General features: G+C 44.6%; 1 protein-coding gene across 3 annotated transcripts in view; it reads left to right on the top strand.

Moving 5' to 3' along the window:
* Positions 1-15,220, top strand: part of LOC125746665 (homeobox protein cut-like 2) — a 53,927-nt gene that overhangs the window by 16,841 nt on the left and 21,866 nt on the right. The window lies entirely within an intron of this gene.

Genomic DNA, 15,220 nt, shown 5'->3' with positions numbered 1-15,220 from the left:
AGTTGAAACAGCTGTGCTGTATTTTGAAAGTCAATAAAATTCAATTAAAAATAACGCTGTCCGTTTTATTACCTTATATTCTTGTAGTAAATATACAAATCTCAATTAGATGGTAATCTATCTCAGACAAAGAAAAAGGGAAAAAAAAATCTGATATAACGATCATCTGTTTATACTGATCAATTTCAGCCAGACAGCCGTGATCATTATAAATGGTTTGTTTTGTTTGCAAGAAATGCAAACTGTTTATTTTCTACTTTTTTTAGGGAACTTAATTTTCGCATGAATATTAAAATGTGACATTTTTCATAAGACATTTTCAGTTCAAGCGATTTGTGTTTGATTTCAGTTGTTCCATATATTCAATAAATAACCATAAATGGTTAATCTGTGTGTTTCCTTCAGTTATTTTAAAATGTACATCAAGATATACAGTCTTTCATTAGAAAAATATTCCATCTTTACAAACTCAGTCAATGAAATATTAGAGCAAAAAATAACCCAAAAACGAAACAGTCATTCATTAATCATAATCGAAGTAAAATGTTTAATTTATTGTGATATTGATTTGAGGTCATATTGCCCAGTCGTATTTATAAGCGTAAAGAACCGTGATTCATTTCAGCAGGATTGATAAAATGAATAGTAATTTTGTGCAAGACATAAATACACAGATTTGCTTGGAGGACAAAACATGATTCATAAATAACTGAATAAACAAACAAACAAATATATCGGCATATATTTCTTTGTATAAATGTTTATTACAAACAAATCTGTTCAATGAATGAATGAATAAGATTTGTTTATTCATTCATGCCAGAGATGTATTTATTTCCAGAATTATTTATTGATTTATTTATATATAGATTTACAGATTTCTTAATGTTAATAAGGTGGGCAGCCCTAAGCTTTTTCTAAAGTACCATTGGCCAGGTGGACCGTGCTGATCTGCACTCCATTACCTTGGCCTTGCTTGGATGTGAGGAAATGCCGGCTGAGGTTCCTGTGGGCTAATGACAGCTAGCAGACAAACTGAAACAATTTATGGGCGCGTATGCTAAGTGAAAAAAATTAGCAACGATTCAGTTCGATATTGTTTGATATTTTAGCAACCTGTCCGTCTGTAAAACCGCACTTTAAGTGCACCAATAACTATATTTAAGCCCTGATTATACCAAACCAATATGAATGGCAGAATGAAACGTAGGCCACGTAGTTCAAAACAAAACACAGAAAAAAACTGCTGTTCTATCAGTGCAACTGACCCACATGCACAGTGCAAATAAACGTATTGTGGTGAATGAGTTATTTTAATAAAGAGATTACAGGTCAGGGGGCGGCATGGTGGTGCAGTGGTTAGCACTGTTGCCTCACACCTCTGGGACCCAGGTTCAAGTCTCCACCTGGGTTACATGTGTGTGGAGTTTGCATGTTCTCCCCATGTTGTCGTAGGGTTTCCTCTGGGTACTCCAGTTTCCCCCCCACAGTCCAAAAACATGCTAAGGCTAATTGGAGTTGCTAAATTGCCCCTAGGTGTGCATGCGTGAGTGAATGGTGTGTGAGTGTGCCCTGCGACAGGCTGGCCCCCCATCCTGGGTTGTTCCCTGCCTCGTGCCCATTGCTTCCGGGATAGGCTCCGGACCCCCCGCGATCCAGTAGGATAAGCGGTTTGGAAAATGGATGGATGGAGATTACAGGTCTTTTAAAATGTAACTTGCTCTGTTTGTTTTCCAGCTACTGCTGGCCGGTACTAGCAGTGGCACAGACTCGGAAGCCGACAACTTACACGAGACTGTTACACGCCAACGAAACACGCATTCCACAGCAAACATAATAAAGTTATAACATTTACTATTTATGAAATATATACACATTGGCCTGTAAATTTACACTATTTACAGATATGTGTGATGTGGTGCAATGCATGCTGATAAATGCATAATTAGATCTACTGAGCAGTCCCTAAAATGACATCGACGCATTGAAGCATGCGGCCACTTCCCTTCGCACTGCAGATGGCGCTATTGCATGACTAGAGACAAGTTAAGACAACTAGTAGGTCAGTTACTGTTGCTTCTGCCTGGTTTGCTCACCTGGCCAATAGTGCTTTACAAAAAGGTTAGAACTGCCCACCTCATTAAGATACAGATGAAGGAATCTGCAAGTAAATCAATCAGTCAATTGGTCAGTCAGTCAATAATACATAATTTGAAGATCTGGAAATCAATCTAAAAATAAATAAATGGATCTTTGGTGTAAAGTTATTTATATCTAGGATTTATTGCCACAAACTGTTTGTTCATGCCAGAGATTTATTTGTTGTTTTTAAGTCACATTTTATCCTTCGTAGAGTTGAGATTTGCCTTTGACAGTTGTGAGGGTCCTGTATAAAAATGAAATGAATTCTGGTGGTCAAACGAAATGACATATTTTTCCCCTTATAAAATATTCAATACCAATATTGGTACAGTAAATTTACGTGTCTGTCACCATGCCTTTTGTAATCACTAACATTTGATGTGATAGTAAATGAATAAACTAATGTCTAAAGGCAGCCCTACCTAACCGCCTGGCTGCGGTTTGGTTAGGATCGTTTTTTGCTTTTTTTGCTTTGGCATGAATGTTTCCGCCAAAAAACTACTATCTAGCAAAGACAGATTGACCCACTAAAGTAAATGTGTAAAACACTCAAGCAGCTTAGTCCCAGTGCCCCTGAAATGCAGCCAGTTGATGAAGAGGCTGCTTGCTCTCCTTAACTTACAAAAATTGGAATGTCGAACCCATCAGGTTTTTATGTTAATTGGGCGATTTTCCTCTGACACATATTTCACTTTTACTCAAACAAATCGAATACTGGAAAAAAAGAAAACCAGATGATTCTTGGCTTGATGAGCACGGGCTAGTGAAGGAAAATGCCTTTGGTTACTGAATAACTATTTTGCCTGAAGACCGACGGGTTTTCCACAAGGCAGGATATCTCTGTTAGCTAGGTTAACTTAAGCAAGACGTCGTAATTGTCCAATAGGAATGCTTCTTACTTAAACTGTTATTAGACAATCATGAAGTTAACCCAGCTAACTGAGATATCCTGCTTTGTGGATCCTGCGTGGATGAGGATGGTGCACTTTCCGACGGGGCTAGCTGCAGTGCTTCTGTGTCAGTGCTGAGAATGCACAGCTCTTAATCACTGGTGACTCTGCTAATAGGTCGGTGATGTTTCTTCTTAAAAATGAAAGCTAGTCAACCTGGAGGTGTCGGTGCACAGAAATATTCACTGAAACCAGTCTATTGTTAATACTGGATATTTTCCTGCAGTTCTTGGGTTCCTGACTGTTACGGTGGAAGTACATCGTTAGTGTTGTTCAGCGAATACGATTGGCGGGCAGGCGTTGATTTATTTGATGACTGATGTATTTTTCGCTCAGTCCATGTACCATGAGAAAGAACCCAGTTAACTGTGGGTTAAATCAACCAGACGAGAGTGAGATTTGCTTGATCTCCATTTATGCAGTTAGCTAGTACTTTGAGTTGAGCTGCTGAGGTCTGAGCGCTCGAATGGCCTGGCGTTCGGTTCCCAAAGGCTCCTATTGGCAGCTTACTTAGCTGGACCCATTTGACTGCATGGTTTGGTTTTTTTGTGCATATTTCTTTTGTGGATCAGGAGTCCTGCCTGTGGTGACTGGTGTTCCCCATTATTTTAGACTATCTATTGATTAACATAGTTAATCATTTTCACATATGAACTAAGCGATCAACTCCGGTTTCCCCCACAGTCCAAAAACATGCTGAGGCTAATTGGAGTTGCTAAATTGCCCGTAGGTGTGCGTGTGGGAGTGAATGGTGTGTGAGTGTGAGCTGCGATGGGCTGGCCCCCCACCCTGAGTTGTTTCCTGCCTCGTGCCCATTGCTTCCGGGATAGACCCCCCGCGACCTAGTAGGATAAGCGGTTTGGAAAATGGATGGATGGATGAATGGACTAAACGATCAGGGATTGTGTCCATGCCATTAAATGTTGTATCAGCTGTAGTGATACATATGTTTTTTTTATATATATATACAGTATATAGTGTAGCTGCGTGTCTGGAGGTCTGCATGCTGTGGAAGTCGCTATTGAGCCTCAGCCCTTTGAGGCTAATTTTGTTACAAAGTCGTAAGTCTGCTCACTTGGCGGTTCAGCCGTTAGCGGGACGGTAAAGACGTGGTAATCTGAACCTGCGGGGTTCCTGCATCGAACCACTGGCCTGTTTCACTGTGAATAAAGACCCATAACTGAACATAGACTGACTGGAATTATGGCTGAATATCGCCTCGTTTGAAAGGGGTGATTTAAGAAGCAGGATTCATCTGACAATGTAGTGGATCCTGTCTAAGGATTTGAGGCAAAATACAGGGGTGGGCACCCCAGTAAAACGCTGGGGAGGTTTGAGTGACTGGGATTGTGGTCATGGTCAGGAAGGAGGGATCTTAACAGTTTTCGTCTCCCCACCAATGCTGTGTGATATCAGGGTTGTTTGAATTTAACCAACTGGGGTAATTTTTTTGGTATTTCTGTACTTTGGGGTGGGACTTCTAACCCTTTCTTTGACGATTGATTATGCAAATAGCCCGCCTCTGAAACACAATACAACCACAATCCTAAAAAATAATATATGATGATGGTTTCGTGGACAAATTAATAGACCCAAGCTTTGATTGCGATCTGGTGGGAAGAACAGATGCAAGAAGATCAGGACAGTATGACAAGAAATACTTTTTTATTTTGTTTAATATACTAGGGCTGCATATTGGAAAAAAATCAAATATCGCAACGTGATTTTGTTGTAATAAATATTGGGATATTTATAAAGCAAAAAAGGAGTTGAAAATACATCTCTCACAAACCCGTCTAGAAGCGATTTAAACAGCAAGGATGAAAATGATTGATTGCCGCGTGGAACGCATGCAGCGCTCATGCACAAGCAGCGGAGGTAAACTTTCAAACTTACACTCGATAATCTTGAAAATGAATAATCATTAAAATTGCAAAGTTTGCTAAATCTCTTTCTTGTTTTCTTCCCTGTGACAGAGTATAAATGATTTAGCGAAACTTAATTCCCCTGCGGTATAATGTCCAGACACTAAGAAGTAACCTGATCTGGCCCTTGCGATGTAAGAATTGCATGTGCGTAACGTGCATTGTTAGTATTAATATCTACATCGCCAAAGCTACACTACAGTCATTTTGAAAATTCAATACAAAATACCCGATTCAGCGGCGATTTCGGTTTTTACATCAGTGGGAAAACCAACGAAAAAAAGCACCAGACCTCTTTTGACTTTTTTACAGTACCAAAAAGTACGGTACCTGGTGCGGTGGATAAACCTCCTCCAGCGTTTTCCCCGCACGTAGTAGCGCTTACTTGTTAAGTGGGGGGCTTTAAGATGTCCTCCTTTATCAGGGTGAGCTGAAGTAGGTCGTTCTATTTTCACTGAAATAACAATGATTTGACGTTGGGATAGTGCTCATGCATCGGCACGACATTATTGTCCGAAAACACGTTTCTGCTGCGGACTCCTTACCAGGCAGCTCCCGCTCCCCCCATTTCACTAGTGAAAACCCTCTGCCTTCTGGTATGTTTGTGAGTGTTGGGAGAACCATGTGCTGGAGCCTGCCCCCCCCCCAGGCGGTCACATGACCAGGCTTGATAGCATGGACCTGGTCATAAACCCCGGGCCCCAGGCTCTGTTTGCAAGCGAAAGGTCTTCCCCGACTGTTTATTACTTCTGGCCCGGTACCTCGCTCTGCTATCCATATGTGGTTTGGCTCATATCCGCCTGTCAACAGGAGTGGATTTATTACTTATTTAATGTTTAAACTCTTCTCTTGTCTGCCTTCCTGGCTTCCATTTAGCTGTCATTTCCTTTCTAGCTGGTAACGGGACTTTCAAATTTAATGACACCCACGGCTCCCGCCTTGTCCGGTGTAGCATGTAAGATCCCCAGCCTACACTGTATGGAGTGTACTAACTGCTGGGAGATTTAAATAGCGTCTGGGGGGGCGGTTCCAGAGAAGGTAATATGTTCTGCTGTTCCCGGACATATGCATGACTTTACAGCCTCATCAGTTTAGCATTGATTCTCGCTGAAGTGTTTAATTGCATCGCGAGCATGATCTAATTTTGTCCCTTTAGCTGAAACCGACGCACATATTTCATCCCCCCCCCCCGCCCCCATCTCCCTGATGAATGATGTACCGCTTAGAACCTGCCTGCGCAGTGTTAAGGCAACCTGCCAGTACAATGAAGTCCACAGGGCTTGTAAATTTGACCCCTTCATTTACCGTCAGAGGTGGGATAGTCCTTTCTTCCACTAACCCCAACTCATCTCATCAGATAAAAGACTCTTTGAAAGGTGTGTTTTGTAATCAAGCCAGAGACTAATTTAATCCAGCCAGCTGACACCTGTCCCTCCATCACATAGTAAGCGAAGGTGATTCTCGTGTAAACATTTCGGGGATCTATTGGTAGGTAGCAGCAAAAATTCAGCTCAGATGCTGGTCTCCCAGAAAACACTGCACCCCCTACTCCTTGCATCTTTCTAGCTGTATCAGGTCTCTAAAAATTTGAACACCCCCTCCCCAGCAATCATTTTTGTTATCAGTATCTAGACCATAAAAATGAACATTGTTGGGTTTTAATGTTCGGATTGGGGGGGTATAAGTGGATCCATGAGAACAATAATGATGATGATGATGATGATGATGATGATGGCAAGGTGAGTGGCTGCCTCAGCATTCAGGCGCATCCACGGCATCACAGGTAGGGTTCTGTGGCGAGATCCGTTACCATGGCGCTGTTCCTGAGCTTCCATATGGCCGCCCCTCTGGGGGCTGCTTCTCTGAGACACGTTTTTGGTGCACCTTTGTTATTCGATAAGTGTTTCTTTGATCAAAGACACACCAGAGACCCTAGAATGAGCATCTTCTGCAGATTATACCGTAATCAGTATTTCTCATGATGCTCAGTATCTGAGGGTGTAGCTTCAGCTATCATAGAATAGGTGTGTGTGTGTGTGTCTGTGTGTGTGTGTCTGTTTGTCTGTCCATCCATATCCACAGCAGATGTGCCTTTTTAAAATCAGTTGTTCATTAACAGTTTTTGTTCTGTTGGTTTGAACATGGAGGACGGATATTTATTTAATTGCGTTCCAATGGTGGTCAATAGAGCGCCTACACAGATGTCCGATTCCTACAGCATTCCTCCTAAAAAATGAAATTTTGATTTAGTTGTGTCTGCGCGTGTTTATGGAGAGCTGGTGTTGTTCGTGTGTGTGTGTGTGTGTGTGTGTGTGTGTATATATGTATATATAATATTACATTGTTGGGACCAATTGTGCTCACAGTGTGATAATAATCTGTTATTTTCATGTTATGGGGAAGATATTTTGTCCCCACAAGGGGAAACTCAGTTTTATAAAAATCTGTGACTGCAATCAAAAAACTACAAATGGCAAAGTCCTGCATTTTGTTGGGGCTGGGTAGGGTTAGGGTTAGGGTTAGGGTTAGGGTTAGGGTTAGGGTTAGGGTTGTCATAGTTGGGATCAGGGTTTTGTGTGGGGAGGGTTGAGTCGAGAGGCCTGTTAAACACAATTTGAGGAGATCTAAGTTGGGATGTCCTCTTTTAAAAGGAGGCAGAGCGTTTGTGGAACCCTTTGGTTGGCCCTCTTCTCTGTGCCCCCCCCCCCCCCCCCCCCCCCAAGTCTTCTGTTCCTCCCGTTTGAGCCCAGCAGGTTTTGGGGTTGTGCCCAGGAAATGTGTTCAGGTGCGAATTGGCATTCCAGGGTCCCCCAGGTGGCCATGCTGAGCCCTTTTCTGAGACTGTCGCGCTTGAGGGGGGTGTCCCTCAAAAGCCGGAACAGACCCTCCCTTCGAAGATGTGGACGGGGTCCTGGTGGGGCCACCGAGCGCAGGTGTAGTTATGGTGTGAGTGACTTCCCGCCGCACATATGTGCACTAATGCACACAGAGATTTCACAGTATGCTGCGTCTCGGCTCTTTTCACGCCTCGTTTGCAGCTGCTTGTTTAAATCCCCCCCACCCCCCCCATGCCTTCGCACGGCGCGGTCTGTCGCCATCAAAGACACTCCGAGGTGCCAGGGGAGCAGAGCCAAGGCGCGGGGAAGCAGATAAATTCAGCCTACCCTGGTGGAGAACCGGGTCGGTCAGCTGGTCAAGTTTGGAAGACGCTTAAACCTTCTGACATCACCAGTGTCTTGGCACTTTTACCCCATAAAACTGCAGAACTGGCAAGTGGCATGATGGGGAAAGACGGAGGCCTACGCCCATGTACACATCGAGTAGCTAAATCAGCACAAAGTGCCTTTGGCTGATGTTCTTGATGTCAGTCAAGCATCTGGAGTGGAGTCTTTAGGGTTTGGGAGTCATTGAGGTTCCTCCAGAGGCTGCGTTGTTGAGAAATGGCGCTAAGGGTTATGAAACATGGTGACCATAGGGACAGGCTTGCTGACGGGATGAAGAAGGGAGTCTTTGGGATAAAGTCCAGTGATCTTTGCTAGCTGGAGGGAAGAGGATTCGAGCTACCAAAGCCTTTGTTAGCGGGTTACAAACACGATGAAGAAACAATAAGCGTAATAAACGGCATCCTTTGCGTTGCATCTTTCGTAGGAGGGGGCGTCTCCGCCTGTGCCTCAGAGTCTGATTAGGTTTTCGGCATCTGCTAGTCTGCAGCGTCGCATATACAAACGCATGTGTTTATGATTGCAGTGCGTGCGGTCAGCACTGGAGGAAGTACCAACCCTGAACACCAGCACCAAAAAAAAAAAACCCGACAGAGAAGTAATTTAGCTGCATGCAACTTATCGTGTCAAAGATCATTTGAATCAAGGGAGCCTGGATATTTCCCGATCTCAGCAACAGCGTATAATGGCCCTGTAATTGTGGCTAATCCTCCAAGCTGAGAGCTGCGCCGGACACATGCAGGATATGCGAGTCGAAGACCTCGGCGTCTCGATGATTAAATAGATAAATGCCACCGCTCGCAATCCCATCCATCTTTTTTTGGGGGGGGGGGGGGGGGCAGCCATGGGCGACGGCTCAGCCGGCTGATTGATCGCCGGCCCTTTGCCAATACCATGGAAAGCGAGGCTGATTTATGGTGATAAATTGATTGATTAATAAGGTCATTCGTGACTGGGAACGGGGGTCTCTCAGTGCTGTGAAGTGGGGGGGGGGGATATTGCAGGGAGCCAGGACGCAGGAGAACATCAGTCTTGCGTGGCGACGCTCAGCACACGCGCGGTCACCTCGGCGGCGGTGATGGTGAAAGCGAATCGCACTGGAAGCTTGCCGCGATGACATTTATGGAATTGCTCTCGCTCTGTAAACAGCAGCGTTGATAAACCCCGGCTTGTTCTCATAAGCCCCCACTGATATTAAACTGCATCCTGCACATCCCCATCTTCCTCCTTACTTCCCTGAGTTGTTTACCTTCTACGTTGTCGCGGTAACAATAAAAATTTCAGATTCCTAGTTAATTAAAAACCGGAATCCCGGGATGGGTGGTGGGTGTGCTTCCTGGTAATGATCTCGGCTGTCCTTTCACAGGGTTTGAAATGCTGCTTGATTGTAACGAGTCAGGGTGAAGGGAGATCATCACTGCCTCGGAAGCAGTGGCCGCAGTGAGATTTAGGAATGTTTCACAACTATTTTAAATGCGTTCATATGCTTATGGTTTTCCCCGGAGAATGCTGGGATTTTGGAAACAGAGGCCGCAGTCCGGAGCGCATGGGGATGTGCGGTTAAAGGTGGTAAAGTGCGGTGCGGGTTGGTTAAGTGCAGTGAACTAGTGAGCTGCTGGACAGTTAATCCTGGAGTATTTATCATTAATTAGGCATGATCACGCCTTGCAGTAGCAGAGGGTGTCTGATTTTGTAGACTATGATTTGGGTGCTGAGGTGGGATGGAGTCAGGTGACATTCCTGCACCCAGACCCACACTGTTGCCACTGCCAATCTCCCTCCCTGCCTCCCTGCCTCCCTCCTACCAGTCTGCCTCTCCCACTCTTGCTCTCCCTCCTGCCAGTCTCTCTCTCCCCTCCCTCTTTCTCTCCTGCCGGTCTCGCTCTCTCTCAGGCCCGCCCCTCCACTCTCCCCAGTCTTTCTGCCCCCATGTGTCTCTCCATCGCCATGGCAATGGTGTTACCATCAGCAGCCTGACGTCTGGGCTGTTTGGCCAGCCGACCGATCGAGTCACTCCCTGATCGTGTGCATGCTCGTACGGCGCTGGTCCGGCTGGAGAGAAACTCCTCGGAGCAGAGCAGAGGAGCGGGGATCTATACATCGATGCGATCCGAAGTCGCGCCATCGATCGCCATCACGCCGGACAGCATCACCCAGCGCCTGCTTATTTTTAGGCGAGGAATCTGCGCTCTGGGCGGCGATTCTGCTGACGCCGCTCAGCCACTTCCTCTGATTGCAATTAGCTGGGAAACTAAAAGAAAATAACTCTATGCTTCCGTCGTCATTCTCCCTCGCAGGCTTTTCCCTGCCGCTCAGTTACGTTTTGAGTGGTTTGGGACTTAAAGAGGCTGCTCCGTCTCTGCCTCCATCGTTTAATGTGCTGTGTGTGTTTTTATTTCCTTTATCGTGGTCTTTCCCACCCCTCCCCTTTTTCATTAAGGCATCAGCAATACCCACTGTACCCAATTACAATGTCTAACCACTCCCCACAGTAATTAGGCCTGTCTCTGTTACTGTAGCAGTTCCACGAAGATGGGGGGGGGGTTCCCGGGGTCTCCAAACATCTCATCGGGTAGCAGGATGAGACTGAGGAATCAGCAGAGTAAACATGCCCCCTTCCCCCATGTTAAGGGCTTTAGAGAAGTAATCAGTTTTATAGGCGAGTAAGTACACACATGGGGGTTGTGTGTGTCTGTGTGTGTAAATCTTTCCTCAATTCTGCTTTTGATTATCGTTTAATGGTTTTGCACAGATGTGTACTGGTTAAAGGTCTCCCACAATGGAATTCCACAACCTCCTGAACCATCTTTATTGTGATTTGTTTACAGTTAATAATACTCAATTATAAAGGCTTTGTACAAACAAAAATAGCTGCGAAAATCTGTACACACATTTATACAAAGATATTCTGATTTGTAAAGGCATAACGAATAAAGAATAAAAACCTGAGAAAAGTTCGCACACATTTACGAATGGTTTGGGGCAGTTATGCGAACGTTTCGGAAGAAACGGAAAAGAACGACATCTAGAGGTCAGACGGAAATGTCCATCTAAGTCGCATGTAGAGTTCATTATAACGGACTGGTGCATAATATAGAAACATTTTCATTGTATCTGATATAGAAGTAAAATTAAGCATATGTATATTTTGTTTTTGCAATTGAACAAATCATATATATATATGTACAGGTTCGTGTATACTGAAAAGGTCTTAGTGAGTATGGACACTAGCACGCGTGTACACTTTAGAATGTCTGTGAGAATGGATCGGTCTCTTAAACGCGTGCATACATGCGAATGTTTCTGGGAATGGGGTGGTCTCTTAAACGGGCACACGTGCAAATGTCTAGGGGAATGGGGTGGTCTCTTAATTGAGCACGTGCAAATGTTTCTGGGAGTGAGGTGGTCTCTTAAGAGCGCATATGTTCAAATGTTTCTGTGAATGATGCGGTCTCTTAAGCGCGCGCACGTGCGAATGTTTCTTGGAATGGAGAGGTCTCTTAAGCGCGTACACGTGAGAATGTTTCTGGGAATGTGGCGGTCTCTTAAGTACGTGCAAATATTTCTAGGATAATGTGGGATTTATAAGCTGTACGATGCGTATTGGGGTTTACACAAGGTTTTATAAATCTGAATTTATCTCGCCCTTCGTATGAAAAGTGTTTTTTCCTCTCGTGCAAAAATGTATGAACGTGCCTCATGAATAAGATGCGCAGCTTCCAGGCATTCTGTCCAGGGCATAGCCCAGCACCTGCTCCGTGCTGCTTGGGACAGACTCCAGGGCTGTTCCTGAAATCACACACTACGCTCTAAGCACTTAAATGAGGGGAAAAGTACGCACTACGGCAACAGTCGCTTAATTCCTTAATTCGCGAGTACAAAACTGTGTACACTTTCCGGTTGCACTATTTTACCTTTGAACTGCTGGATTTCAACCTTTAATAACAGGTGTCTTGCAAACGAGCAAGTACCCAACTAACAAATTTGATCATTTTATTACACACGCTTATCATACTTTTTATGATCATCTGAGTTGTAATATTAGGAATGGACTTAAAACCACCATTACCCTCGCCCTCCATGTTCATGTTCACTCTGGACAACCTTGGAAGTCGCGTCTTGGATTATGGGACTGAATAGCGTGCGGCGTTAGCTCGCCGTAGGGGAACTTTTTTTGCACTAAGCGATGTGCGCTATGGTTTCAAATACACTATTATGTCTCGTGTGCTATTTTGGCACACTATTTAGTGTTATAATGTGCAATTTTGGATTTAGCTCAGGACATCCCACAACCCTGACCCGGATAAGCCAGTATAAGATAAATGGATGGGGAAATTCAATTTATTGTCAAAAGCACATATAAATTTTTTTACCTTTTAGATGTGGTTATTCTGCTAAAATATGAGCTCTGCTTGGGAGCAGAATGTTCTTCCCTTATTGATTTATTAATGCATTTTCTCATCAGTCTCTAAAGGCTATCGCAGACCCCCCAGGGACTGTCTGAGGTGTCCGCATGGGCATGAATTCCACACTCCATCGATCCCTAGTGATTGGCTGCCTGTCGCACGGCTGGGCGGGGCCTCACTGGCTGCCGCTCTCAGCACGGCTGCTCAGACTCGGGGGTTGGGGGTTGGTGGTTGAATGGAGAGGGGGTGGGAGATTCTCATCAATTACACCCTGAAGTTTGAGTGACAAGAACTTAATGACGGCCGCTCTTGGCATTGACCCGGTGGCCCTCTACAGGCTGGAAAATCCAAGCGCCTCCCCTCCCCCCAACCTCCATTGAACACATTGAATATTTGCCTCATTATTAAGCAGCTTTTCCTATCCTCAAAAGACATTTGACTGCTCGGTTTCCAGTTTTAATTTCTATCCGGTTTGTACGACTGCACCGTAACTGTAATTGTAAGTTAGCTGTTGACTTCCTCATCCCCGTTACACTTTACTTGTTTGCCTAGATATTTTGATTCAATACTTCAGATTAAGTACCTCACTCTAGGTGAATAAAGCAGGACCCTGAATAAATGCGAATGAGCCTGTTTAATGTGATTTGTTCTAGAAATGATCACAATGTGGCTCGTGAAGGATTATCCACCAAACCAGGGGACTATCGGGCTGAAGCCCTGTGGTCACTGACTGGGTTCGTCTTTGCTTGTGTGTGAGATTGGGGACGGGAGCTTCCACTGGGCAGATGCTTCGTCGTAAAATCACACACACACATATCACACATATGTCACATACACACACACTCTATATAAATATAATTATTTATGCATATGTCTAACATTTTTCTCTGACTCTTTTTTGCTTTTGTAGGGTGATTGTGTGTTTGTTGCGAGTAGTAGCTCTTGTTCAGAGTCCCTCCTGGCCTCAGACACACATTCCCTCAGTAATTTATTGCCATTTACTCACTGAGGGACAGTTTCCTGGGACGAGATTGGCTTCGCTGGGTCTTCTAAAGCACTTTTAGGATAATTTAAGGAACCACTTATTTGCAGCTGGATAAAGATTTAAAGGTGTATCTGAGTGCAGGGCTACTCCATAAATCATACGTGGCTCAACGGGAGGGAATTTGGGGTAAATGTGTCTAAACAAATGATGGTCTTGTATGTATGGATGGGGCAAAAGGGGTGGTGGGGGGGGGGTTGTATCTTCCCATCTAGGGCTTAGGTCAGATTTTTGCATGTACCTTTTATAATTTAATGTGCTTTGAAAAGCCCCCCCTCCCCCGGTTGTCTGCAGGCTGCAGGCATATAGATTATCTGAGATAGTGATTATCTAGATGAGCTTTTGTTTCCTTGGGTGTGTTTAATTATTTAGGGGCTCTGTGGAGGTGCTGTGCTCTTCGTCTGATTCCAACATTCCTGATGGATTTCCTTATTTTTAAGGTTGGGGGGGCTGGTGAGACCCAGTCTGCTTCTCCTCCAAGGAGAAGTGGCCCGGCCAAGTGGAAAGCCCCCAAAATTAGACCCTGGACCTCACCCCCCCCCCTTTGACCCTGTGACCGAGACAGAGGTCACGGGGGGGGGCAAAGGTCACCGGCTGATCCGCATCGATCTACCTTGGGTGGAGTGGAAGCTAGTTCTTTGGTAAACCATCCGGATGTGACTAATGGTGAACCGAATGTCGATATGTGGGCACACTCATCAGTTTCCCACTGGCGTGACGATTCTGGTGACAGTGGTCACAGCTTCCTGTCACTCCAGCTCTGCCCCAGTGATGCTGGCAAGGCGGGGCGGGGGGTGTCAGGCCCCCGGCACCTTCGACACCTTGCTTGTGCATGGCGGCACCTTGAGATGTTCTAGATACAGCCAACTGAACGTCTGATTAATCTTGGATGGAGGCCTTGATTTCTCCCTGGCCCTTTGACTTTGGTGGAGGGTCTGCTTGAGGGAGAGGGAGGGGGGACTTCACTACCTGAGAACCTCTTTTCGGACAGTGCTCTGTGTGATACAGGGCTGCCACTAACGACTGTTTTTCTATAGATTAATCTATTGACTAATTTATCAATTGGTCAATTAATCTAAGCGATTAATTTTTCTCCAGAAAATCAATTTGACCGTTAAAGTTAATTTTATTTTGATGACAACAAACTGTATGCCATTTAAAGGCATTAGATAATGTACTCCGGTTTTTCAGCACTATGTGAACATTATTTTTGCCCACAACTCCATAAGCAGATTAGATTTATGCCTAAAAATGTTAATGAGATTAATATTGTGATGCCCAAACGTTAGTAACCTCTATAAATTTGGTGAACCCTCACGTTTAATTTATTCGGTTAGCGGAGCCCGTCGCATGCGTCAAACGCGATAAGCACTTAAGTTGCGATGAAGGAAGGGACAGATCAGCAGTCACAACATCTTTCAAAAGAGGAGATACCGTGGTTAAACAAGGTAAAAAGATGTTTAAAAAGATGCTGGTGGTGTGGCGGTACTTTTTGCAAATTAAGGGGGCAGAAATATGAAGTACAGATATTTTA

The sequence above is a fragment of the Brienomyrus brachyistius genome, chromosome 7 (assembly GCF_023856365.1).
Source record: "Brienomyrus brachyistius isolate T26 chromosome 7, BBRACH_0.4, whole genome shotgun sequence".
Taxonomy (NCBI): domain Eukaryota; kingdom Metazoa; phylum Chordata; class Actinopteri; order Osteoglossiformes; family Mormyridae; genus Brienomyrus; species Brienomyrus brachyistius.
The sequence above is the reverse complement of the archived record's forward strand: the minus strand, read 5'-3'. Positions and strand labels throughout refer to the sequence as shown.